Genomic DNA, 25,222 nt, shown 5'->3' on the forward strand with positions numbered 1-25,222 from the left:
TACCATGTGATTATATCATGTGATTCTCAGCTACATGATAACAGGCTTGCTCCACCATAACAAAATTGGCATTGCTTAATCACAGTGTGATTGTCCACATGTCTGTAGCTCCTGCAGATTTATCTCTTACCAAATTTAACCTCACCTTAAACGCAACATGCGGCCTCACCAGTGCCGAGCACAGGGGTCAGATCCCTTCCCTGTCCCTGCTGGCCACGCTGGTGCTGGTACAAGCCAGGATGCCATTGGCCTTCTTGGCCACCTGGGCACACTGCTGGCTCATTATCGATCACCCCCCCCAGGTCCCTCTCTGACTGGCAGCTCTCCAGCCACTCCTCCCCAAGCCTGTAGCCACGCAGGGGGTTGTTGTGACCCAAGCTCAGCACCCGGCATTTGGCCTTAAACTCAAATCAAAACTCACTCCCAGCTCCTTCCATCGCTCCTCACAGGATTTATTCTCCAGCCCCTTCCCCACCTCGTTGCCCTCCTCTGCCCTCGCTCCAGCCCCTCGAGATCTCTCTCGAATTGAGGTGCCCAAACCTGGACACAACCCTCCAGGTGTGGCCTCACCAGTGCCGAGCACAGGGGTCAGATCCCTTCCCTGTCCCTGCTGGCCACACTAGTGCTGGTACAAGCCAGGATGCCATTGGCCTTCTTGGCCACCTGGGCACACTGCTGGCTCATTATCAATCAACCCCCCCAGGTCCCTCTCTGACTGGCAGCTCTCCAGCCACACCTCCCCGAGCCTGTAGCCATGCAGGGGGTTGTTGTGGCCCAAGTGCAGCACCCGGCATTTGGCCTTATTGAAACTCCTCCAGTTGCCCTCAGCCCATCGCTCCAGCCTGTCCAGGTCTCTCTGCAGACCCTCCCTGTCCTCGTGCAGATCGACTCTCCCGCTTCACTCGGGGTCACCTGTGACCTTACTGGTGACACCCTCTATGTCCTCCCCCCCACAGAGTGGGGGCACCTGGGCACAGCCCCACGCTGGGCTTTGGGGTCTCTCTGGCTCAGCCGTGGGGCACAGCGGGGCCTTTCCTGTCCCGCCCGGGCACTGTGGGGCCGGGCTGAGCCCAGGCTCTAGGCCAGCTCTAACTCCTGGGTTGTCCCCAGCCCCCGCCGAGGTGACGATGTTCCCCAAGCACCGAGTGGAGCTGGGGGACCCCAACGTCCTGACCTGCTACATGGACAAGTTCTGGCCCCCCGTGCTCTCCGTCACGTGGCTGAAGAACGGGCAGCAGGTGACCAAGGGCGTCCTCGAGACCATTTTCTCCCGAGGGTGGGACCGCACCTTCGGCAAGTTCTCCTCCTGCCCTTCATCCCCAGCCGGGGGGACCAATACGACTGTCACATGGGGCACGAGGGGCTGCCCACCTCCCTCCTGAGGCACTGGGGTGAGCAGGGGGCTGGGCCTCCTGGGGAGGATGCCAGGGGACCCCCCACCTCTCTGCCATCCCACTGCCCCTCTGCAACTCAGCCCAAGAAAGATGGGGGGCGTTCAAGGAGGGACGGCAGTGGCCATCAGCCCTGGGGCTGGATGGGGTGACCCCCCCAAAACCCCCACCCCAGATCCCTGCTCCCCGCTCCTGCCCCCCCCCCCCAGCGGGGTCAGGCAGCGGGAGGGGGACACGGAGCCACCGACCAGAGCAGGTGAGGGGATGCAGCAGCCCTCGGCCCCGTCCCCACCCCTGGGCCAGCTCACAGGCAGCTGGACGATGTCAGGTGTTGCCCCCCCGCAGTGTATCTCCCCCCCATCCCGCTGAGGACGCGCATCCCCATCCCGGCCACCCGGGCCCGGGGAAGGGAGTGACGCCCTCTGCCTCCCTGTCCCCAGACGTGCAGGGCCGGCGGCTCCCAGGACACTTTATTAGGCAGAGCTGGAGCGGCCGAGGCCCACCGTGGGGGCACCCTGGGGACCCCGGGGCTGCAGAGCAGCAACAGCCAAGCTGGGAGCCAGGAAGGGAGGGAGGGGGTGAGGGGAGGACCCCAGGGATGAGCGCGGGGCCGGGGGGCTCCGGGTTGGGGTGGTGCGAGGCAGAGGTGACGCAGGGGGGCAGAGGACGGGCAGCGTCCCAGCACTTGCCCAGCCTCCTCTTCTCCAGACTAAACCCCCCCAGTTCCCTCAGCCGCTCCCCATCAGACCTGTGCTCCAGACCCTGCACCAGCTCCGTTGCCCTTCTCTGGACACGCTCGAGTCATTCAAGGGCCTTTTTGGGGTGAGGGGCCCAAAACTGAACCCACTCATCGAGGGGCGGCCTCACCAGTGCTGAGCACAGGGGTCAGATCCCTTCCCTGTCCCTGCTGGCCACGCTAGTGCTGGTACAAGCCAGGATGCCATTGGCCTTCTTGGCCACCTGGGCACACTGCGGGCTCATGTTCAGCCAGCTGTCAATCACCCCCCCCAGGTCCCTCTCTGACTGGCAGCTCTCCAGCCACTCCTCCCCAAGCCTGTAGCGCTGCTGGGGGTTGTTGTGGCCCAAGGGCAGCACCCATGCTCGGTCTGGTTTGACATCGCAGATTGCTATCTGTATCTTTTCAGACTTTAGATACTTTGATGTTACCCTCCGTAATACGCACGATCTCATTAATGCTTTGCAAATAAACATACCACTTACGGACCGTTGGCTTCTGAGCAATGCCAGTGGGTGGCGCGGTGCCCTTTCGGATTACATCCAGAGGCGAAAATGTCCCCTGATAATTACACTTTGTTCCTGTCTTACATGTTCCTCTCAATTCAGGGCTCGTACCCGTGACAGCAGACCCTTCTCGAGATCTGAATACCTGGTTTCAGTATCACTGAAGGAGCGAGAGGTAAATTCCCATGGTCTCTCTGGTCCTTCTGGTCCCCGTTACCACAGATTGCACTGGGAGCCGTGTTCACTGAACCCCCATTCTATGTGGATTGAATCACCTGGGTGTACAAGGCCTAATTGCTGGGAAAGCCTTAATTCTTTAATCACTAAATTTAATGCCATCTCATGTTGTTCAGTCCACTCCCATGATCTGCCCCTTTTGAGTAGGTTGTACGAAGGACGGGCGATAATAGAAAAGCCAGGGATGTGTTTACGCCAGTAACCCAAAGTCCCTAAAACTTGTTGTAATTCTTTTTTACTAGCTGGATTCTGTCCATTTTCTATTTTTTCTAAGGTGTCAGGGGGAACAGAGGCAGCTCCTTTAATCCACCAAACTCCTAGGAATTTAACCTCTTGTGCTGGCCCCTGGCATTTGGATGGTGGAATGTGCAGTTCCAAAGCTGTCAGTCTTTGTTGCATGTTTTCCATGGCACGCCTGACTTCATCAGGATTTTCCCCTCCTATTAGTATTTCATCAATGTATTGATATGCTGTAACACTTGGCAAATGAGAAATGTCTGCTAAAATTTTCGCCAAGGCATTGTGAGCAATGGTGGGGGAATGTTTGTACCCCTGAGGTAGCCTGTTCAACGTGTACTGTATTCCTTGCCAAGTAGATGCAAACTGATCCTTATCCTGTTCCTGGAGTGGGATCGTGAAAAACCATACCTTTAATATCTAGGGTCGCCATCCAGGAATGAGATGCTCCCTGTATCTGAGCCACTAATTCTGCTGTATTTGGTCAGTGGAGCCGTGTCAGCGTTCAGTCGTCTGTAGTCGACTGTAAGTCGCCACTGTCCGTTCGGTTTTCTCACTGGCCACACTGGAGAGTTGTACGGGGAACGTGTGCGAGTAATAATATCTCTTTTTTCCAGGTCTGCAGCCACCCCGTCAATATCGGAGTGTGTAGCTGACGGCAGGGGGTATTGTTTAACATCAGGGATTTTTGCTGGGGGCAGAGGTATCGCTGTTTCTAACAAATAGATACTTCAAGGTTCACCTCACCCAGCAAAACTCCGCACTGATCCATCAGGGAGTTTCCACACTCTGCCACACAATAGGTCAAATCCCAAAATGTTACTGCTGGCGGCTCCTACCAGAACTTCGGCTTGGGTCAGTCTTTTTTCCCCAGGGAGCCACAGAGCAATTTTTGCAGTGGGACATTTCTTTATGACGCCGTCAATTCCTGTAACAGCCACTTTGCCACGGCAAGGTTTCACATTTAAATATTCTGCGGTTTCTTTATTAATTACTGACACGTGCACCTGTGTCAATAAGAAAATCTACACAAATTTTCCTTGGGCCAATCGGGATACTAATAATTGGGCCACAACATTTCTGCGAGAGCCACCGCAAAGCTAAAACCCGCCGGGGAGGGTGGCTCACTGCCCTTCCTGGGGATGTGTGTTTTTTGCTGGGGCATCTTTTAAATCAATGAAGTCCTGCTGAGGGGCTGAAGGTGCAGCTCTGGCAGGCGTGGACCTGCGTTCAGTCTGATGGCTAGATTTATTTCGTTCTGATTTTTGTTCTAATACTCGAACCAGAGCTCGGAGGTCGGCTGTGGTCATGCCATGTAAAAGCGTGGTGCTCCTCCGGTTAGAGGTTGTTGCTATAAAGCATTCCGATCTGGATCAGTTTCCCTCTTAGAGCCTGACCTCTGCGTATCAGCCCGAATTTGATGGACTCGCCGGGGACCCTCAGGGGGTTGCTCTGAGGTTGATCCAATCCAGCCCATGCGGCGCCCATAAGCTCACCAATTCCTGAACAAATTCACTCCAGGTCTGTATGTGAAGTTGCTCTCTAAGAGGCTGCAGCCGCCGCATTCATAGTCTGATGTGCCTGAATATGACCTTCGACATTTGATACGTATATTTTCAGATTGTCTGGAAGGCCACGAATGAGAGGGGTCAATCTGGCCGGATCGACAGGAGCCAGCGTTGGGCATCGACGTAATCCATTCCTCTCATACATTGCCTGGATGCCGGCTGCCTTTTGCACAGAGGCTGCCAGATCTGAAAATCCTGAAGTTGTAATCCTGAGAGGATCTCCTCTCTCCCGCGGGTCTATGCCTCCAGCCCAATAAGCAGCTCGAGTAGTTATTGAATAATTATGATCACCTGGGGTGGTATTTAGGAACACTCCAGGTCCCCAGTAGACTTCTGCCTCTTCCTCGCTTAACAAGACCCGATCTCCACCCGTGAGGGAAACTCACCACACAAACTCTGTTTCTGTTTCATCTGGGCATCTAGAATATTTTTCTTGTAATTTAGCTAATTCAGCGGGGGACCAAGGTATGGTACGTGTGGTAGTTTGTGGCTCCCCGTCTCCATCATTAATTAACTCAGTCTTAATTACTGGCCAAACCTCTATAGGCTCTGAAATAAAGTCAGTGTCTTCTCCTAAATCACTGTCATCACACCAATGGTCCCAAGTCTCAGTAGCATCACAGCGGGCTACTTTGCGAATGTGTTGGACTGAACTGAAATTGGAATATGTTTGATCAAGTAATTTATCAAACCTTTCCTGCAACCATTCCTCTCGTTTCCCAGCTTCGGCCAATAGCTTTTCCAGCAGTTCTGTTTTACTTAAAAGTTCATCTATTCGTTTTTCTAATTTTCCCCGCGTCTCTCTCAAAAGCAAGTGATGCTTTAAGCACCTTATTTTCTGATTCCATAGACTCATATTCTACATTTGCAATCTGTCGGGGGGGGGGGGGGGGATGACTTTTTGATTTCCTGGTAAACAAAGATAAACAAGCCCCCAAGATGCCAGAAATAATTCCTTTACCTTTTCCTAGTTTTACTTTTTGTTGATTCTTACACTGCAGTATTCGTTCTACTACTTTATCCTCATTCTTCTGAAATTTCTGGGCCCATTCCAGCCCTGCCAGGGATGGAGCCCACTTATGATCCTGCAGCAGTTTATCCCTGGCAATCCTGTCTGTGACACCAGTTTAATGTTGCATTTAGTGTGATAATAAATTTGGTAAGAGATAAATCCCCTTGTGTTCTAGCCGGTCCTCAGAGATTGGAGGAGCTGGGGGCAGCTGAACTTATACTTACCAAATTTATTCTCACGCTAAATGCAATACCCCCAATTTTCTAAAAAGAAAACTAAAAAAGAAGATCCAGGGAAGTCCAGGCCTGCCAGTCCCACCTCTGCACCCATCAAGATCCCGGAGCGGATCCTGCTGGAAACTGCCGGGGCACACGGAGAATCGGGGGGTGGTTGGTGACAGCCAACGCGGCGTCACTGAGGGCAAATAATCCCTGAGCAAGTTGGTGGCCACCTGCAATGGGGTGACAGCGCTGGTGGTGTCACGGTGTGAGCCCAGGAGGCAGCTGAGCCCCAAGCAGGCGGTCACTGGGCCCTTCCCCCCAGAGCTGGGAAGGAGACGAATGACCCAAAAGGCTCTGGAATGGAGATAAGGACAGGGAGGGCTCCCTCCCCCCTTAATGGTCCCTCAGGAAGAAAACAGGACCATCACATTAATTCAAACACTGATAAAAGCCAACAGAGTGGAAATTGGCCAATGTGACACCCACAGATAAGAAGGATTGGAAGGATGATCCACGAAATTACAGGCCTGTCAGGTTGATGTCGGTGCCTGGGAAGCTGATGGAGCAGCTCATCCTGAGCACCATCACACAGCACATGTGGGACAACCAGGGGATCAGGCCCAGTCAGCGGGTTTAGGAAATGCAGGTCCTGCTTGACAAACCTGATCTCCTTCTAGGACAGGGCAACCTGCTCATTGGATGAGGGAAAGGCTGTGGATGTTGTCTGAATTGACTTTAGTGAGGCCTTTGACACCGTTTCCCACAGCATTCTCCTGGCAAAACTGGCTGCTCAAGACTTGGATGGGCACACGCTTCGCTGGGTCACAAACTGGCTGATGGCCGGGCCCAAAGAGTGGTGGTGAACGGAGTTAAATCCGGTTGGCGGCCGGTCACGAGTGGTGTCCCCCAGGGCTGGGTTTTGGGGCCACTCCTGTTTAACATCTTTATTGATGATCTGGACGAGGGGATCGAGTGCACCCTCAGTAAGTTTGCAGATGACACCAAGTTGGGTGGGAGTGTTGATCTGCTCGAGGGTAGGGAGGGTCTGCAGAGAGACCTGGACAGGCTGGAGCGATGGGCTGAGGGCAACTGGGGGAGTTTCAATAAGGCCAAACGCTGGGTGCTGCACTTGGGCCACAACAACCCCCAGCAGCGCTACAGGCTTGGGGAGGAGTGGCTGGAGAGCTGCCAGTCAGAGAGGGACCTGGGGGGGGTGTTGATTGACAGCCGGCTGAACATGAGCCAGCAGTGTGCCCAGGTGGCCAAGAAGACCAATGGCATCCTGGCTTGTACCAGCACCAGCGTGGCCAGCAGGGACAGGGAAGAGATCTGACCCCTGTGCTCGGCACTGGTGAGGCCGCCCCTCGATGAGTGGGTTCAGTTTTGGGCCCTGCCAAAAAGGACACTGAATGACTTGTGTCTCATGGGAAAGCAGCCAAAAGGGCTTCGAAACATCAGGGAGGCCCAAGGCGGGAGCTCTCATCAATTCCTTCTTTAATTATTCAAATGCCTTTCTAGCCTCTCCGGTCCACATTGATCTTGATGGGTTTTCCTTTAGCAAGGAATGCAACAGCTTTACCAAAAGTCCATAATTATTTATCCACAATCAGCACCCACCTGTCATCCCGAGGAAAGCTCAGAGTTCTTTTACCATCCTGGGTTCAGGCGTGTGACAGATGGCCTCTTTCCTCTCCGATCCCAGCTCTCGTTGTCCTCCCGAAATCCCGAATCCTAAATAGGTCACCTGCTGCTGGACCAGTCGAGCTTTCTGTGGAGAGACTCGATATCCACTAAGTCCCAGAAAACGAAGCTAACTGACAGTCCGTTGTACACAATCTTCCTTTGTCCTTGTAGCTATGAAAAGGTCTCTACATATTGTAGTAAAGCTCCTTCTGGTGAGGGCGGGGTCCAGGTTTCAAGTTCCGGGGCCAATTGATTCCCAACGAGAGTCGGGCTGTTTGTAAAACCTTGGGGTAACACTGTCCAGGGTAACTGGGGTTTTCTCCCTGTATCAGGGTTCTCCCATTCAAAAGCCAATAAGTTTGGGCTTTGTGTTGCTAAGGCCAGGCAGAAAAAGGCATCCTGGAGATCCAAGACGGTAAACCATACCTGATCTCCTTTCAATTCAGTTAACAAAGTAGAAGGATTTGCCACCACAGGTCTTCTACGGTTTTGTTTATTGCCCTTAAATCCTGAACTAACCCATAGCTCTGGCCATCACATTTCTTACAGGCAAGATGGGGGCATTATACTCTGATTCGCATTCAATTAACAGCCCGAATTGCAAAGAATTATCAATAATTTCTTTAACCCCTATCCGATCTTCTGCACGCAAAGGATATTGTTTAATCCCCAGCAGAGCAGCTCCTGGTTTTAATTTGGTTTCTATTAATTTGGCAATCTGAGCCCTACCTGGTGTTCCAGAAGCCCACACTCCTGGCTATACCTGCTCCAGAGTTTCTGTCGGCATCGTGCTCTCCTTTTCAGTCTTAACAGAGACGAGCTTAAAATTTTGATTAATTGATCTTCCTTTATTTTGAACTCGGTCCCTTCAGCACCAAACCCGATCTTTGCTCCTCGTTGTTCTCCCTAACAATGGTTTAGGGGATCCGGGCAAATAACTTTGTGTGTAGCTACTTGTTTCCCTAATTTATACTTCATAGGTTGCATGAAGAAAGCCTTTTCAGTCTGGCCAGTGGCTCCACCCACAGTTACAAAATGTCTGTCCACAGGTGTTAAATGTTGGTTCCAAACAGAGTGAGAGGCTCCGGTATCTATTAAAAATTGAACTTCTCACCCCTGTTCCCCAGCTTTATTTTAACCAGTGCAGCCGCTGGGGTGGATTCCCCAGGTCCCCGTCGCTCCAGTTCTGCCGCCGTCCCAGCCCTGGAGAACCTTGTTCCACCTCGGGGCACTCCTCCTTCCAGCGCCACTCTCCCTACAACACGCACACCGATCGCTTCTCAACTCCGTTCTGATCCCCGAACTGAATCCCCCTCTTCCACCACCTCGCGTTCCACCTCCGCTTCCCCTCCCTGTGCGTCTGCTTTTATGCTGCTGATCCAGAGCAGCAGCAGTGGCCCTGGCTATTGCCCTTCCCAATTTCTTCCTGTCATTATCCCGATTTCTAGACGCTCTCCAAGCTTCCTCAATCAGCTTTTCTAAATCTCACATTTCCGGTTCTTTACGGTTTTGAAGCTTCTTTCTAATATCCTCAGATGATTGTCCCAGGAACAATGACACCAATTGCTGCTGCCCCACATCAGAGGAGGGGTCTAAAGTGGGGCATTTGTGCATTGCAGCTCTCAGCCCACCTAGAACTCTCTAGGGGGTTCAGTTTGTCCTTGTTTCACAGCGTATAACTCCGACCAATTTACAGCTTCAGGGGTTGCATTTTCTAACCCAAATTTCACCCAATCCTGGTATCGTTTTAACAGCTGACAGTCGGTGTTATCGTTCGGATCCCAGTTCGGGTGGGCTGGGGGAACATATTGATCAACCACCCCAGGCAAGACATGAGCAGTAATTAGTGCCTGCACGTGAGTACGAGCTGTTTGCAAACCCAATTGTGTCTCTGTTTCTGTCATCGCATCCAGCATTAACTCCGTATCTTCCCAGTCAGGGTCCTGGTTTTTAACTATTAATTCAAATCTTTTTGCGACCCCTAATGGGTCATCCCGGTAGTTTCTCACCACCTCTGTCCAAGCCTCCAAGTCACTCACATTAAAGGGCGCTTTAATTCGGGTTGTTCCTCCCGGTCCCGTCGCGGGTCTGAGCGGTGCCTGTAGAGTTGGACCTGGCACTGGACCTGTTTTACGAGTCCGGGCAGCGATTGGAATGCTGCCTCCCACTGCCCCTCTCCTCTGTTCCTCCTCCTCTCCGGGGGTGCTTCTGGCATTTAGAGAGGTGGGGACACATAATCCTCAATTTCCTCTTCTGCCTTTTCCTCTCCATCTTCTATTTTCAGGCCTCTCTCTCCAACACCACACCCCGAACAACACCCTTTCAACCTGCCCCGGTCCTTTTTCTGTTCTCTCTCCAGCGCCAACACGAGAGGATCCTGCGGGGCTGAGTTCATGCCACGCTCCTTCTGCCACTCAGGATGGTTTCTTCAAGTGAAAAACATATCTGCATGCAGCACCTCACCCCACTTTTCCTCTCGGCTTAGGAACAACATCAACTGCAGCAAAATATCAAATTTTAAAGTACCATTCCTGGGCCATTTTGCTCCATCCTCTAGCTTATGCAATGGTCACCACTGATCACAATATTTTATCAAAGTCTTTCTATTAGTTACACCACCTGCGGACGCCCCTGTATCCTTCCAATGTGTCAAAATACATCCCAGGGGACTTTTCTTTAAAATTCCTCCACTTTGCTTGCCTCCCATGTCTGATTTCTATTCCTCCAGCACAAATCACCTTTATCATGTACGATGATCAACGTTCTCGGTTTTCCCAGGAATTCCCAACCTGACACTTAGGGCAGTCAATATCCTGCCCAAACTCGACCGACAGGTTTTGCTCACACCACAGACGTTCTAAAACATACGAAGGTTTATAATTGTTTTCTGGGTGTAACAGACAGCACTCGCGTTCCCACATTCATTCAAAAACTGCATATTAAGATAACAACAGTTATTTATAAATAATATCTTCCATCTCCAGCTCTGTTCCTCGCGGGATAACAGAACGGCTGATCCAGACTCCACACTCGCTTCGTTCTTATTTGTACGTCTCATGCACACACACGATCTTAAAAATTCAGGATACAAAGCAAGTCAACAGCTGTTAAACTTTAAAATTTTAAACCGTTTCGTTCACAAACCTCTGTTTGCTTTTCAGGTGAGCAGAGGTATAGAGCTCATAAAGTTACCAAATGCAAACAAGTATTTTACCAAACATCTGTTCACTCTGCAAATCCTGAGGAGATGAGCAGAGGCCCTCGAATGACAGAGTTACCAAACGTGTGCGTATTAAGACGCCGGCAGTCCCGCATACGCTGACCCTGCGTCTAAACAGTAACGACTTACGGGCGGCTACCAAATGAACCGGATCCAACCCCAAATTTCAGTGACTGTCAAGCTCCCGTGCAGCCAGTACCTCCGCACAGTTACTTTCCCAAAAGACATTTTAAAGAATACCCGTTTGATTGATGGTCCTTGTCTGTCCCCGCAGAGATCCGATTGAGGAGAGGAGTCTCTCCAGAGAAAGCTCCAGGGGTACCTGAGAGAGTCCCAGTCTCGATGGGTCCTGCAGCCGGGCAGAGAGGGTCCCACCTGGGTCGCCAACTGAAACAAAGAAATTGCCTCACCAGTCAGAATCCAACGGAACCGTTCAGCAGATATTCTCGATTAGCCGCGCTGGGGTCGCCCTGGGGATTCTCCACCATAAGGGCTCCCCCGAACTAGCAGGGGACATCAGTTTACACACCCCCCGATCAAACCGATTCATTAGATCTCCTGGAAAGGGGAGTCTGATGATAACGAGTTCCCGGAATTCATTTCCACAGCCCCAGCCTGTGCAGTGACAACAGGGTGAGGGGCTTCGGGGGCCGAGGGATGAAGTCCGTGGTCCTCCCCAGAGCATGCACAGTAAAGCCCAGGTGTCTCCGTCCTAAATCGGCGAGCTCACCCTCCCGAGATTGTATCTCTGTGTCGTTTTGTTCGAGTTCCCCTCATCTGACTTTGCCCAAGTGCCCAGTGAGGGCTTTGAGTCTGTTACCAGTGAGTTCTAGAGGGAGCATTTTACTTTAGTCCGGCCAAAGAGGCCATGGGAAAACAGTTGAGGAGTCCTTGGGAAACAAACACAAGCACAACTTTCATGTATCACAGTTTAGTCTTAATCAGAAATTCATTGGTTTGAGCCCTTTCAGGATAAAGGAGTCCTGCGGGGGTAAATCTGGGCCCTGAGGGTATAAATCTGGTCCCTGAGGAGGTAAATCTGACCTCCAAGGGGCTACATCTGGGCACTGAGGTGATAAAGGGAGCCCTGAGGGGGTAAATCTGGGCCCTGAGGGGATAAAGGGAGCTCTGAGGGGGTAAATCTGGGTCCTGAGGGGGGTAAATGGTAACCTGAGTGGGCAAATCTGGGCTCTGGAGCATGAACCTGGCCCCTGAGGGGTAAATCTGGGCTCTGGAATATACATTTTGGTCCCTGAGGGGTTAAATCTGGGCCCTGAGGGTGTAAATGGGGTCCAAGGGGTGACTGGACCCAGTCTTTGGTCCCTCCCATTGCCCCAGATGCCACGATACCACATGGGAGGGGCAGCTGACGCAGATGCCACCAGTGTTGTGGCCTGGAAACAAGGGGCACAAGGAGGTAGGTGTTGGTGGTGGTGGGGGGACACCCACACCTGGATGCCTGGGTCCCTTGTGGGGGGACCCCAGAGGTGGAGGGGTAGGTGGGGGAAAGGGGGGGACACTCACACCCGGATGCCTGGGTCCCTCTGTGGCTGTGGAAAAGGAAGTCGATGGGTTCCTGCACCCAACGCCTGGGTCCCACGGAGCCACAATGGCGGCCACACCTGTCACCTGGGTCCCTCTTCTAGGGGTGTGTGACACCCCCCACCCAAAACACTTGGGTCCCTGGAGAGGGTCCTCCACCCCGGACCTGGGGTCAGCCCCAGGACACCTGGGTCCCCAGGGTGTGTCCCACCTTCAGAGCCCTGTGTCCCCTCCCCTGAACCCCTGTGTCCCCCCCCAGCACCCCTGTGTCCCCCCCTGACGCCTATGTACCCCCCCAGACTCCTGTGTGTCCCCTCCCCAGCACCCCTGTGTGTCCCCTCCCTAGACCCCTGGGTCCCCCCAAGGACACCTGGGTCCCCAGGGTTGGTTCCCTCCCCCGGACACCTGTGACCCCACCCCAGGACCGCCGTGTCCCCCCCAGATGCCTGTGTGTCCCCCCAGACCCCTTGTGTCCCCTCCCAGACCCCTGTGTGTCCCTTCCTCAGATCCCTGGGTCCCCTCCCAGACCCCTGTGTGTCCCCTCCCAGACCCCTGTGTGTCCCCTCCCCGGACCCCTCTGTCCCCTCCCAGACCCCTGTGTGTCCCCTCCCAGAGCCCTGTGTGTCCCCTCCTCGGACCCCACTGTCCCCTCCCAGACCCCTGTGTGTCCCCTCCCCGGGCCCCTGTGTCCCCTCCCCGGACCCCTGTGTGTCCCCTCCCAAACCCCTGTGTCCCCTCCCAGACCCCTGTGTCCCCTCCCCGGGCCCCTGTGTCCCCTCCCCGGACCCCTGTGTGTCCCCTCCCAAACCCCTGTGTCCCCTCCCAGACCCCTGTGTCCCCTCCCCGGACCCCTGTGTCCCCTCCCAGACGCCTGTGTGTCCCCTCCCAGACCCCTGTGTGTCCCCTCCCCGGACCCCTGTGTCCCCTCCCCGGGCCCCTGTGTCCCCTCCCAGACCCCTGTGTGTCCTCTCCCCAGACGCCTGCATCCCCCCCCAGACCCCTGTGTCCCCCTCCTAAGGACACCTGTGTCCCCTCCCCAGCACCCCCGTGTCCCCTCCCTGGACCCCCGTGCACCTCCTCAAGGACCCCCGTGTCCCCTCCAGACCCCTGTGTCCCCCCCTAGACGCCTGTGTCCCCCCCAGGATGTCCTCCCCTGATGTGGCCTGGGCCAAGGCGGTCTTGGACCGTGCAATGGGGGCACTGGTGGGACTGGCGGAGGCACTGGGGACACCGGGGATGGTGACGAAGGCGCTGGCGGAGGCGAAAGCGGTGCTGGAGGATGCGGAGGAGGCACGGGAGAGGCTGAACACGGTGCTGGTGGAGACGATGGCGGCGGCGGCGCCATTGATACCGACACCGGGGGTCAATGCCGAAGGTGTTTATGGTTCACTGGAAGCGCTCGCCACCGCCCGCGCTGCCGAACTGGAGCGGGAACTGAGACAGAACCGCCGGCGCCGCCGGGTGCTGGCTGTGGCCCGAAATGTCGCCATAGCGCTGATGCTTGTCTGCACCCCCCTGCGTGAGTACAAACTGGTATAGACCAGAAGGGACCAGTTCAGACCAGTAAGGAGCCCTACAGATCTGCTTGGACCAGTAATGCCAGTAGAGAACCCTACAGACCAGTACAGACCAGTAGGAAAGCCCTACAGGCCAGTAGAGACTTTCTCTTGCCCTGCCCAGTAGAGATCAGAATGGACCAGTTCAGACCAGTAAGGAGCCCTGCAGATCTGCATGCACCAGTAATGCCAGTAGAGAACCTTACAGACCAGTACAGACCAGTAGGGAACCTTACAGACCAGTAAGGAGCTGTACAGACAAGTAGAGACTTTCCCCTGCCCTGACCAGTATGGACCATTTCAGACCAGTAATACCAGCAGAAGACCCTATAGACCAGTAGGGACCAGTAGGAAACCCTACAGACCAGTAGACCAGTAGAAGTTTTCCACTGCTCTGACCACTATAAACCAGTCTGGAGCTCCACAGACCAGTTCAAACCAGTATATACCAATAGGGACCAGTAGGAGCCGCTGTAGACCAGTAGGGACTAGTAAAGATCAGTAGAATGCCCTATAGACCAGTATAGACCAGTATAGAGCTTCCCTTGCCCCAACCAGTATGGACTGGGGGACACTGGGATGGGATGGGGGACACTGAGAGGAGACGAGGACACTGGCTCAAGACTGGGGACACTAGGAGGGGACTGGGGACACTGGAAGGGGACACCGGGAGGGCACTGCCACACCAGAAAGGGACAAGGCCACTGGGACAAGACTGGGGGCACTGGGAGGGGACTGGGGTCACTGGGACAAGACTGGGGCCACTGGGAGGGGACTGGGGACACTGGGAGAAGACAAGGACACTGACTCAAGACTGGGGCCACTGGTAGTGCACTGGGTCCACTGGGAGGGGACTGGGGAAACTGGGAGGGGACAAGGACACTGGGATAGGACTGGGGATACTGGGATAGGACTGGGGACACTGGGCTGGGAACACTGGGAGTGGGTTGGGGACACTGAGATGGGGGACATCAGGAGGGGATAGGGACACTGCAAGAGGACTGGGGCTACTGGGAGGGGACAGGGACCACTGGGAAGGGACACCAGGAGGGGGTAGGTGACACCAGGAGGACACTGCCACACCAGAAAGGGACAGGGACACTGGGACAAGACTGGGACCACTGGGAGGGGACTGGGGACACTGGGAGAGGACAAGGCACTGGCTCAAGACTGGGGCCACTGGGATGGGGGACACCAGGAGGGGATGGGGCACTGGGAGGGGACTGGGGCCACTGGGAGAGACTGGGGACACTGGGAGGGGACAGCAGGAGAGGGTAGGGGACACCAGGAGAGCACTGCCACAGCAGAAAGGGACTGGGGCCACTGGGAGGGGACTGGGGGTACTGGGATGGGACTGGGACAACTGGGAGGGGACTGGGGCCACTGGGAGGGGCCGAGGACAGGGGCTGATGTCCCTGTGTCCCTCCCAATGTCCCTGCAGTGTCCCTGGATGTGGTGCGGGAAGCGCTGGGGGTGACCCAGGAGAGTGAATTTGTCACCTCCCTGGCCACCATCATCATCACCTGCCAGGCGGCCCTGTACGGCACAGAGACAGCCGAGCGTCACCTGGCCACTGCCGTCAGCCACCAACGTCAACAAGCTGACCGCTACCGCCACCGGGCCAGGGCCATGGCCGATGTCACCAAGGCCACCGCCGAGGCCACCACCGCTTTCAGTGACACCCTGGGGACGCTGGAGGAGGTGACCCGTCAGCTGAGGACCTTGGTGGACGCCGTCACCCAGGACCTGGAGACGGCCCAAGGCTTCCCTGCCAGCGCCCAGGCCCTTGGGGACATCATGGTGGCCTTGGCGACAGAGATGGGGGACAAGGAGGGGACGCAGAGGTTGGCCCGGGCACGGGAGGCTCTGCCAGGGGATGAGTAGGGACAGGGACACCGGGAGGGTCCTCCTCATCTTGGGGACACCCTGATGTTCCCTTGACCTGTCTGGGGACACTGGGAGGGTCTTCCTCATTTTGGGGACACCAGGATGTTCCTTCTCCGTCCTGGGGTCACCCCAATGTCCCCTGTCCCACCTGAGATGTCAAGGACATCCCCTTCCTGGTCCAAGGCCACCAGGGACAGGTAGGCGACACCGTCCCCTGTCCCCCCCCAATAAACCTCAGGGACACACTGAGCCCCTGACCTGTTACTGGGGGTTGGGGACATGACAGGGACATGGGGACACCAGGGGAAGGGGACACCCCCCCCACCCCACCCCCTTCAGAGGACACCAGGATGTCCCCAAGCCATCAAGGCTCAGGAGTGTCCCCAACGTCCCCAAGCTGGATGTCCCACAAGCCATGGGGGACATGGTGAGGACACATCAGGGCCATCTGCAGAGCCATGTTGGGGACACTGGGGACATCATTGGGGACACACTGGGGCTGTGTTGGGGGCATCTCTGAGGCCACCTTGGTCCCAACATGGGGACCCTCGGGGGACATCACAAGGGCCAGCACTGGGGCCATGCTGGGGCCACTATTGAGGACATCCTGGGGACACTGAGGCCACCACTGTGGCCAGCACTGGGGGACACATTTGGGACATGCCAGGCCCAGCCCTGGGGACATGTTGGGGACATCAGGGGACATGGGGGGGACATTGAAGGTTGAGGGTGGCCATGTTGGGGCCCCACTGGGGACATTGAGGGGGGACATTGCGAGCCATGGAGCTGCACTGGGGACAGTGGGGGAGATCAGGGGCTTTGGGGACACCGGGGGACATTGGGACATCATGGGGGGATATTGGGGCATACCGAGGACCGTGGGTGGCTGTGCTGGGCCCCATTGGAGACATTTTGGGGGGACATCAGGGAGCATGGGGATGCACAGGGGACACCAGGGGTTGTGGGACCATGTTGGGGACATTGACGACATCGGGGGACATTGGGACATCAGGGGGGGACGTTGGGGGACACTGAGGCCTGTGGGTGGCCATGATGGGGTCCCATTGGGGACATTTTAGGGGGACATCAGGGAGCATGGTGGTGCATTGGGGACATCGGGGGAGACTGGGGGTTGTGGGACCCTGCTGTGGACATTGAGGGACATCGGGGGATATTGGGACATCAGGGAGGACATTGGAGGACACCGAGGACTGTGGGTGTCCCTGCTGGATCCCACTGGGGACATTTTGGGGGGACATCAGGAGCATGGGGGTGCATTGGGAACATCAGGGGACATCAGGGGTTGTGGGACCCTTTTGGGGACACTGGGGACATGGGGACATCAGGGGGGGACATTGGGGGACACCGAGGGCCCCATTGGGGACTTCAGGGGGGACATTGGAGGCCGCGGGGTCCTGCTGAGAACAGCGCGGAGGGGGAGACACTGGGAGCCGTGGGGTGCCATTGGGGACATGGAGGGGACACTGGGGGGCCGTGGGGTCCCGTTGGGGACACGGGGGGGGACCCCCCAAGGGCAGTGGGTGGCCATGGCAGTGTCACAGGGCGGGTGACGTCCCCACTGGCAGCGTCCCCTTGCCCAACCCCTGTGGGCCGAGCTTGGCTCAGGCCCAGGACTGCATGAGGCCACCACTGCCGCCCCGTCCCAGCCCCACGTGTCCCCCCGCCGTGTCCCCAGCGTGTCCCCAACTCGTCCCCATCGCTGCCACCACCTATGGAGACCCCTGAGGCCACTGGGGCCACCGTCCCCCCCGAGGTGGGACAAATCTCAGAGCTGGCTGGTGGGGGGAGGGGCGGGGGGAAAGGTGGGGGACAGGGAGGGGTCGGGGGGGGACTGAGGGGATGGGGGGTGGCAGGGGGACAGGATCAGGGTGGCAGGGGGGTGACAGAGGGGACAGAGGGTGACAGGGGGGTGGCAGAGGGCGTGGAAGAGGGGACATGGGCGGCAGGGGGGTGACAGAGGGGACAGGAGTTGGCAGAGGGGGTGGAATAGGGGACAGGAGTGGCAGGGGGACAGGATCAGAGTGGCAGGGGGGTGACAGAGAGGACAGGGGGGTGGCAGAGGAGGTGGCAGAGGGGATGGGGTGACAGGGGGACAGGATCAGGGTGGTAGGGGGATGACAGTGGGAACAGGAGGGTGACGGGATGGGAGTGGCAGGGGGACAGGATCAGGGTAACAGGGGGGCAACAGAGGGGACAGGGGGGGTGACAGAGGGGATGGGGTGGCAGGGGCAAGACAGAGGGGACAGGAGGTGGCAGGGGGACAGGGGATGGGGGTGGCAGGGGAGTGACAGAGGTGGCAGAGGGGACAGGGTTTGGCAGGGAACAGCGGTGACAGGGGACAGCAAGAGCAGGGACAGGGGGATGGGGAGGGACGTGGGATCCCTGGGAATGGTCGGGGGGGAACCCCAAGGGGACCATGGGGACAGTGGCAGGGACGGGGGATATTGGGGGACCACGGGCTGCCATCAGAGGACCCCAGAGGAGACAAGGGCCATGGGGGGACCCTGCCACCAGCTGTGTCCCTGTCCCCAGGTGTCCCCAAAGCTGCTGGAGCCGTTGGTGACCGTGGTGGCCATCCTGGGCGAGCTGGGGGCCACCCCAGGGGACGTCCCCCTGGCCAATCCAGCGGGCTCGCTGCGGGCCAGGCTGGTCACCCTCATTCTCAAGATCTGCCAGGCCATGGAGCAGTGTCACAGAGAGGCCACCCACCTCCGTCGTGCACTGGCCACCGCAGGGGACAACTGGGCCACCGTAGCCACCATCACCCATAAGTGGCGGGAGTCGGTGGCATCGGTAGAGGCTGCCTGGGCCACGATAGCGGAGGACGCCATGCGCTTGCAGGATGCCTGTGGGGCCGTGGCTACCACGGGGGCTACCACTGGGGTCAGCAAGGACAGCCTGGCGGTGGCGGTGGCCCGTGAGACCAGCGCATGCCAGGATGTGCTGGAGGCCGCCCGGGCCCTGCCAGTGGCCTCGGAGTGGGCCGCGATGGCCGAGGCAGTGGAAACCCACAAGACACGAGTGGCTGAGGCCAGCGCGGGGCTGCAGGCGGCCAGCAAGGCCACTGAGGAGACCGCGCTGGCAATGTTGGATACGATGGTGGCCAGGGAGCGGGGACGGCTGGTGGCGGTGGCCCACGAGCCCCTGGGACGCTTGGTGACCACCTGCCACGGGGCCACCCTCTTCTACCGTCACCTGCGGTGTTGCCTTGAGGACATCGAGGCCACCAGACACGGTGGCCCCGAGGCTCCTGGTGTGGCCCAGGGGGGTCCTGGTGGCCCCAAGGACCTGCTGGCAGTGGTGGCAGTGGTCAAGGTGCTGTGGGACGCGAGTGCCCGCCTGGCCAGTGGCCACCTCCTGGGGACACTGCGGAAGGTCCGGGGGCTGTTGGTCACCCCCGATGCCACCGTGGCCACCGCTGTGGCCCAGAGCTGCCGGGAAACCACCACCGCCCTCCCGGGGCTACTGTCACAGGGACCGCAGTAGGGGACAGTGCCTTTGTTGGGGACAAGTGGCTTTGTTGGGGACCACTGACATCAACGTGTCACTGCTGCAATCCTGGCTCTGGGTCACTTTGTCCCCAGATGTGCGTCCCTGTCCCCTCGTGTCCCCACATCCCCCCATGTCCCCGTCCTGTCTCCCCATGTCCCCATCCCATGTCCCCGCATCCCCCCCAGTGTCCCCACATCCCCTCCTATGTCCCCGCATCCCTATCCTGTGCCCCCATGTCCCCTCCCATGTCCCCACATCCCCTCCAATGTCCCCATGTCCCCATGCCATGTCCCCGCATCCCCCCCAGTGTCCCCACATCCCCTCCTATGTCCCCGCATCCCTATCCCGTGCCCCCATGTCCCCTCCCATGTCCCCACATCCCCTCCAATGTCCCCACATCCCCTCCAATGTCCCCATGTCCCCATGCCATGTCCCCACATCCCCCACAGTGTCTCCACATCCCCTCCTGTTTCCCCATGTCCCCATCCTCTGTCCCCACATTCTCCCACCCGTGTCCCCATGTCCCTTTCTGTGTCCCCATTTGTTTTGCTGTTTAAGGATACCAATTAAACTCAGACACCAGAGTGAAAAGCGCAGGTGTGTTTTACTGGAAATAACTAAATAATGTAACAGAATAATGCAGAAAACATACAATAAGAAAAGAGAGAATAGTGCACTCAAACAAATAGGAAAATACGGGATAATGCATCAAATCATTGCTACCTGAGAGAGAGAAGGAAGATCCATCCCCACTTGCACCCGTTCCCACCATCCAGCCCCGCAGGCGCTGGGCAGCCCCGGGTGCAGCGAGGATTTGTTGAGCCTGTCCCGGTGAGTGGGAAATCCTACGCGGGGCGTCCACCCGTAGCTGAGGCACCCAGAGTCGCTGTGAGCGGGTCCGGCCTTATGTACCCAAAAATCAGTAAGCCGGAAGAGCTGGCACCTTTGTTTTAAGCAGAAATATCCGGTTTCAATCTCACATTAGATTCCCCCAGAGCCTGGCCAGGGCTCAAGGGAAAAGCTAAAGGAGTTTCCCCCATTATCGAATTGATTTATGAGCAAGGTCACACATCAGGCCACAAGGCCAGACAACTGTCTCCATGAGCCTGTTATTTTATCCACACACAAAAAAAGATAAAGATATATTCAGGATAGACATGTTTTATGATGTTTAAGCTACATCTTCTATACATATTTCACTAATGATTATATACTGAGCCATCAGCTTCGGCTCAGAGACTCTTCTTCAGGCTTCAATACTTCACCTTTTACATGAGAATAGGGGGTTTGTTATAACTTAGTACAATACCTGTTAGCACAGCGGTTATTAGTTATAAAATATACAGGATTTATCTATAGGTCACCTCTGGCTTGGGTCGGTTGTCCAAGCCTCAGCACTTCAGGGGGTTTAGTCTGGAGAAGAGGAGGCTGAGGGGAGACCTCCTGGCCCTCTGCAACTCCCTGAAAGGAGGGTGCAGAGAGGGGGGAGGAGTCTCTTGAGCCAAGGACCCAGCGCCAGGACAAGAGGGAATGGCCTCAAGCTGCGCCAGGGCAGGGTCAGACTGGCTCTTAGGAAGGATTTCTTTGCAGAAGGGGCTGTTGGGCGTTGGAATGGGCTGCCCAGGGCAGGGGGGGAGTCCCCATCCCTGGAGGGGTTGAAGAGTCGCGTTGACCCAGCGCTGAGGGATCTGGTGGAGTTGGGAACGGTCAGGGCGAGGTTCATGGTGGGGCTGGAGGAGCTTCAAGGGCTTTTCCTACTGAGATGATTCTGTGATTCTGGGAGGTTGAGGGCAACAAGAAAAGTGTCTCTAGGTCCATCGGGGAGCACAGGAAGAGCAGAGAAAATGTGGGCCTTTGTGGGAGGAAATGGGAGACCCGGTTACCCAGGCTGAGGAGGAGGCTGAGGCACCCAACTGCTTTTTGACACCATCTTCAGCAGCAAGAGCTGCCAGCACATGGCCTGAGGGGCAAAGGGAAAGGCCTGGGAGAAGGAAGAACCGCCCGCGGTAGGACAAGGTCATGGTCAAGGCCCTGGAAGGAACCGGGAGGTGCCCAAGTCCCTGGGACCTGATGAGACGCACCCGCAGGGCCTGAGGGAACTGGGGGGTGAAGCGGCTCAGCCTCTCCCCCTCAGATTGGAGAAGTCCTGGCAGTGCCGTGAAGCTCCTGCTGATGGGAAACGGGGAAATGTAACCCCCGATTTAAAAAAAAAAAAAAAAGAACGAAGATCCAGAGAACTCCAGGCCTGTGTTTCAGGGCGCTCCATTCCCTGGGCTGCAGGTACCATCTGTCCCCCCCTGCAATGCTCCCCCTTCCCTCACCCCATCCCTGGAGGGGTTTAAGAGTCGGGTCGACTTCACCCTGAGGGATCTGATGTGGTTGGGAACTGTTAATGTTGGGTTGATGGTTGGACTGGAGGATCTTCAAGGTCTTTTTCAATCTAGAAAATTCTGTGCTTCTGTGACGTAAAAGGCTCTGGAATGGAGATAAGGACAGAGAGGGCTCCCTTCCCCCTTAACGGCCCCAGGCAAAAAGGCGACTCCTCAGGGGAAGAAAACAAGACCAGCACTTTAATTCAAACACTAACAAAACCGACACTGAACAGGCAGGAGGGCACAGGGAGGGACGGTACCACAGCTTAAACCCCCTCCCCACCTTCCCACACCCCTCCCTCCTTCCCGGCCTCAGCTTGGGCCCCATCTCTGTCCCTCCTCTCCCCACGGCACAGGGGCAGGGGACAGGGGGGTGCAGTCAATCCACTGCTGCTTCCTCCTTGGGGGGAGGACTCCTCTGCATTCCACCCCTGCTCCTCATGCTACCCCTCTCCTCCACAGACTGTCTCCACCATGAGTCCCCCCCACGGGATGCAACTACACCAGCGTGGGCGGCTTCCACAGGGCAGACTTTGACCTGTTCAAAAGGCTGATTGACAAAATCCTGTGGGAGGCTGCCCTGAAGGGTATGGGAGTCCAGGAAGGCTGGACATCCTTCAAGAGCGAAGTCTTAAAGGCACAGGAGCGGGCTGTTCCCGTGTGCCGGATAACGAGCAGGCGGGGAAGGAGACCGGCCTGGCTAAACAGGGACCTTTGGCTGCATCTCCGGAACAAAAGGAGAATCTGTGACCTTTGGAAGAAGGGCGAGGCCTCTCATGAAGACTATAAAGATGTAGTGAAGTTATGCAGGGAGAGCGTTAGGAGAGCCAAAGCGCAGCTACAGCTCAACTGTTAAGGATAATAACAGTTGTTAAGGATGTTAAGGATAATAAAAAATGTTTCTATAAAATCGTTAACAGCAAAAGGAGAATTAGGGAAAAGGCTGAGGAGCTCAACACCTACTTTGCCTCAGTCTTTAGCCCTGGAACTGGCTGTTCCCTGGACACCCAGCCTCGTGAGCTGGGAGATGGGGAGGGGAAGCAGACTGAGGCCAGCACAGTTGAAGAGGAGGTGGTCAGAGACCTGCTGCACCACTTGGATGCACACAGGTCTGTGGGACCGGATGGGTTACACCCAAGGGTGCTGAGGGAGTTGGCAGATGTGCTCGCCAAGCCGCTGTCCATGATTTACCTGAAGTCATGGCTGACTGGGGAGGTCCCATTGGACTGGAGGGTGGCAAATGTGACACCAATCTACAAGAGAGGCAGGAAGGAGGATCCAGGAAACTATAGAGCTGTCAGTGTGACCTCGGTGCCAGGGAAGGTCATGGAGCAGGTCATCTCGGGTGCCATTGAAAGTCATATAATGGACAACCAGGGGATCAGGCCCAGTCAGCGGGTTTGTGAAAGGCAGGTCCTGCCTGACAAACCTGATCTCCTAGGACAGGGCAACCTGCTCATTGGATGAGGGAAAGGCTGTGGATGTTGTCTACCTTGACTTCAGTGAGGCCTTTGACACCGTTTCCCACAGCATTCTCCTGGCAAAACTGGCTGCTCGTGGCTCGGGAGGGCAAACACTTTGCTGGATAAAAACTGGCTGATGGCCGGGCCCAAAGAGTTGTGGGGAACGGAGTTAAATCCAGTTGGCGGCCGGTCACGAGTGGTGTCCCCCAGGGCTGGGTTTTGGGGCCACTCCTGTTTAACATCTTTATTGATGATCTGGACGAGGGGATCGAGTGCACCCTCAGTCAGTTTGCAGTTGACACCAACTTGGGTGGGAGTGTTGATCTGCTCGAGGGTAGGGAGTGTCTGCAGAGAGACCTGGACAGGCTGGAGCGATGGGCTGAGCCCAACGGCAGGAGTTTCACTAGGGCCAAATGCCGGGTGCTGCACTTGGGCCACAACAACCCCCAGCAGCGCTACAGGCCTGGGAAAGAGTGGCTGGAGAGCTGCCAGTCAGAGAGGGACCTGGGGGGGATTGATAATGAGCCAGCAGTGTGCCCAGGTGGCCAAGAAGGCCAATGGCATCCTGGCTTGTACCAGCACCAGCATGGCCAGCAGGGACAGGGAAGGGATCTTACCCCTGTGCTCAGCACTGGTGAGGCCGCCCCTCAGTGAGTGGGTTCAGTTTTGGGCCCCTCACTCCAAAAAGGCCATTGAATGACTCGAGCGTGTCCAGAGAAGGGCAACGGAGCTGGTGCAGGGTCTGGAGCACAGGTCTGATGGGGAGCGGCTGAGGGAACTGGGGGGGTTTAGTCTGGAGAAGAGGAGGCTGAGGGGAGACCTCCTGGCCCTCTGCAACTCCCTGAAAGGAGGGTGCAGAGAGGGGGGAGGAGTCTCTTGAGCCAAGGAACCAGCGGCAGGCCAAGAGGGAATGGCCTCAAGCTGCGCCAGGGCAGGGTCAGACTGGCTCTTAGGAAGGATTTCTGTCCAGAAGGGGCTGTTGGGCGTTGGAATGGGCTGCCCAGGGCAGGGAGGGAGTCCCCATCCCTGGAGGGGTTGAAGAGTCGGGTCGACCCAGCGCTGAGGGATCTGATGTGGTTGGGAACTGTTAATGTTGGGTTGATGGTTGGACTGGAGGATCTTCAAGGTCTTTTCCAACCTAGAAAATTCTGTGATTCTGTCAGGGGGGGCTCAGCGCCCCGTCCTCACACCCCCTGTCCCCTCTGCAGAGCCCCAGGGGCCCCTCCCTGCCCCCGAGAGCACCGAGACCCCGGGGTGACCCTGGGCCTGGCCGTGGGCATCGTCAGCATCATCACGGGCACCATCCTCATCATCAAGGCCATGAAGATGAACAGCGCCCGCAGCCAGCAGGGCCTCTCAGGAGGTGGGGGCAGAGCCCAGGGTGCCGCTCAGCCCCGCTCCACACCACCACTGCCCCCTTGCCCAGCCCCACGGGCACCCGCTGAGCGGGGCGCTGCCTTCCCGGGCTCTGGGGAGCTTCCAGCAGCAGGAAAGGTGCTTGGGGACAGCCTGGCACCGCCCGGTCTCTCTGTAACTGCCTCACCCGCACCCTGCTCGTCCTGGGGACACGGGGTGGTGGGGAACAGGGCGACTGGGGGGGGGCTCCTGGGGCTGGCAGGGCTGCGGGAGGGCTCTGGGGGGGCAGCAGCGGCAGGGGGGGGGGCCAGGACACATGGGTCCTGGCAGGGGGTTCTGGGTGCCATGTAGGGGTGCAGGACAGTGTCCCGTGATGGGGCACTGCAGGAGGGACAGCAATGGCCATCAGTGCTGGGGATGGACGCGGTGACCCCCCCAAAACCCCCCACCCCGGAGCCCTCCTACCCGCTCCCGCCCCCCACCAGCAGGGTCAGGCATCTGGGAGGAGGACACGGAGCCACTGACCAGAGCAAGTGAGGGGACGCGGGAGACCTCAGCCCCGTCCCCACCCCTGGGCCAGCCCACAGGCGGCCAGACGATGTTGGTTGTCGCCCCCTCCTGCAGTATGTCCCCCCCCATCCCACTATGGACGCGCAGCCCCGTCCTGGCCACCCGGGCCCGGGGAAGGGAGTGCCCCCCCCTGCCACCCTGTCCCCAGATGA

At 57.2% G+C, this 25,222-nt stretch overlaps 1 protein-coding gene and 1 pseudogene across 1 annotated transcript in view; one reads left to right on the forward strand and one right to left on the reverse strand.

Annotated features, from left to right (window-relative positions):
* The window catches only part of LOC141936963 (class II histocompatibility antigen, B-L beta chain-like), a 68,945-nt gene that overhangs the window by 33,702 nt on the left and 10,021 nt on the right, over window positions 1-25,222 (reverse strand). The window lies entirely within an intron of this gene.
* LOC141936854 (RLA class II histocompatibility antigen, DP alpha-1 chain-like) lies at window positions 158-25,222 on the forward strand (annotated as a pseudogene).

The sequence above is a fragment of the Strix uralensis genome, chromosome 35 (genome assembly GCF_047716275.1).
Source record: "Strix uralensis isolate ZFMK-TIS-50842 chromosome 35, bStrUra1, whole genome shotgun sequence".
NCBI lineage: Eukaryota > Metazoa > Chordata > Aves > Strigiformes > Strigidae > Strix > Strix uralensis.